General features: G+C 58.5%; 1 protein-coding gene across 1 annotated transcript in view; it reads right to left on the reverse strand.

The window, feature by feature from the left end:
- The window catches only part of LOC121280734 (14 kDa phosphohistidine phosphatase-like), a 90,248-nt gene that overhangs the window by 21,460 nt on the left and 66,288 nt on the right, over positions 1–2,500 (reverse strand). The gene's annotated exons all lie outside the window — the stretch shown is intronic.

Consider the following 2,500-nt stretch of genomic DNA (forward strand, 5'->3'; position numbering starts at 1 on the left):
GCGGGCGTGTGTGTGGACCTGCCAGCGGGCGTGTGTGTAGACCTGCCTGCGGGCGTGTGTGTGGACCTGCCTGCGGGCGTGTGTGGACATGCCTGCCGGCGTGTGTGTGGACATGCCTGCGGGCGTGTGTGTGTGGACCTGCCTGCGGGCGTGTGTGTGTGGACCTGACTGCAGATGTGTGTGTGTGTGTGTGTGTGTGGACCTGACTGCGAATGTGTGTGTGTGTGGACCTGACTGCGGGTCTGTGTGTGTGCATGGTCCTGCCTGACATGCCTGCGTGTGTGTGTGTGAACCTGCCTGTGTGTGTGTGTGTGTGTGTGTGTGTGTGTGTGTGTGTGTGTGTGTGTGTGAACCTGTATGTGCATGTGTGTGTGTGTGTGTGTGTGTGAGTGTGTGTGTGTGTGTGTGGACCTGCCTCCGTGCGTGTGTGTGTGTGGACATGCCTGCGTGTGTGTGTACCTGCCTGCGGGTGCACGTGATTTGAGTGCGGGTGGATCTGTCTGGACACGCGTGCATGTAGATCTGTCATGGAGCGCATTAGTCTGTCTGTGGGTGTGCATACACTTGGACCTGCCTGCGTGTGTGCATGTGTGTGGAGCTGACTACGTGTCTGTGTGTTTGTGGACCTGCCTGCGTGTGTATGCGTAGACCTGCCTGCAGGTGTGTGTGTGGACCTGCCTCTGCGTGTGCGTGTGTGTGGACTTGCCGGCGGGTGTGTGTGTGTGGACCTGCTTGTGGGTGTGGGTGTGTGGACCTGCCTGCGGGAGGTGGGGTGGGGGGTGGTGTGTGTGTGTGTGTGTGTGTGTGTGTGGACACACCTGCAGGTGTGTGTATGTGTGTGTGTGTGGACCTGCCTAAGGGTGTCTATGTGGGGACCTACTTGTAGGTGTGTTTGTGTTTGTGGAGCTGCCTGCGTGTGTGTTTGTGCGTGTGTGTGTGTGTGTGTGTGTGTGTGTGTGTGTACCTGCCTGTGGGTGTGTGTGTGTGTGTGGACCTGCATGTTGGTGTCTATGTGTGGACCTGCCTGCCTGCGTGTGTGTGTGTGTGTGGACCTGCCTGCATGTGTGAGTGTGGACCTGACTATGTGTCTGAGTGTTTGTGGACCTGCCTGCGTGTGTGTGTGTAGACCTGCCTGCGTGTGTGTGTGTGTAGACCTGCCTGCGGGAGTGTGAGTAGACCTGGGTGTGTGCGTGTGTGTGTGTGTGTGTGCGTGCGTTTGGACCTGCTTGCAGGTGTGTGCGTGTGCATGTGTGGACATGCCTGCAGGCGTGTGTGTGGACCTGCCTCTAGGCGTGTGTGTGGACCTGGGTATGTGTGTGTGGACCTGCCTGTGGGTGTGTGCGTGTTTGTGGACCTGCCTGCGTGTGTGTATGTGTGAGTGTATGTACACCTGCCTGCGGGAGTGTGAGTGTGGACCTGCCTGTGGGTGTCTATGTGTGGACCTACCTGTGTGTGTGTGTGTGGACCTGCCTGCGTGTGTGTGTGTATGTTTGTGGGCCTGCCTGCGTGTGTGTGTGTCTGTGTGTGTGTGTTTGGACCTGCTTGCGGGGGTGTGTGAGTGTGTGGACCTACCTGTGTGTGTGAGTGGTCCTGCCTGCAGGTGTGTGTGTGTGTGGACCTGCCCGCGTGTGTGTTGTTGGACCTGCCTGCGGGCGTGTGTGTGGACCTGCCTGCGGGCGTGTGTGTGGACCTGCCTGCAGGCGTGTGTGTGTGAGTGGACCTGCCTGCGGGTGTGCATGTGTGGACCTGACTGCGGATGTGTGTGTGCGCGTGGTCCTGCCTGCGGTGTTGGGTGTGTGTGTGTGTGTGTGGACCTGCCTGCGGTGGGTGTGTGTGTATGTGTGTGGACATGCCTCTGTGTGTGTGTGAGTGGACCTGCCTGCGGGTGCACGCGATTTGGGTACGGGTGGATCTGCCTGGATACGCGTGCATGTAGATCTGTCAAGGAGCACATTAGTCTGTCTGTGGGTGTGCATACACTTGGACCTGCCTGCGTGTGTGCGTGTGTGTGGAACTGACCACGTGTCTGTGTGTTTGTGGACCTGCCTGCGTGTGTATGCGTAGACCTGCCTGCAGGTGTGTGTGTGGACCTGCCTCTGCGTGTGCGTGTGTGTGGACTTGCCGGCGGGTGTGTGTGTGTGGACCTGCTTGTGGGTGTGGGTGTGTGGACCTGCCTGCGGGAGGTGGGGTGGGGGGTGGTGTGTGTGTGTGTGTGTGTGTGTGTGTGTGTACCAAACTGCAGGTGTGTGTATGTGTGTGTGTGTGGACCTGCCTAAGGGTGTCTATGTGGGGACCTACTTGTAGGTGTGTTTGTGTTTGTGGAGCTGCCTGCGTGTGTTTGTGTGTGTGGACCTGCATGTTGGTGTCTATGTGTGGACCTGCCTGCCTGCGTGTGTGTGTGTGTGTGTGTGTGTGTGTGTGTGTGTGTGTGTGTGTGTGTGTGTGTGTGTGTGTGTGGACCTGCCTGCGTGTGCGTGTGTGGACCTGACTGCGTGTCTGT

This window comes from Carcharodon carcharias, chromosome 8, assembly GCF_017639515.1.
Source record: "Carcharodon carcharias isolate sCarCar2 chromosome 8, sCarCar2.pri, whole genome shotgun sequence".
Classification (NCBI taxonomy): Eukaryota; Metazoa; Chordata; class Chondrichthyes; order Lamniformes; family Lamnidae; genus Carcharodon; species Carcharodon carcharias.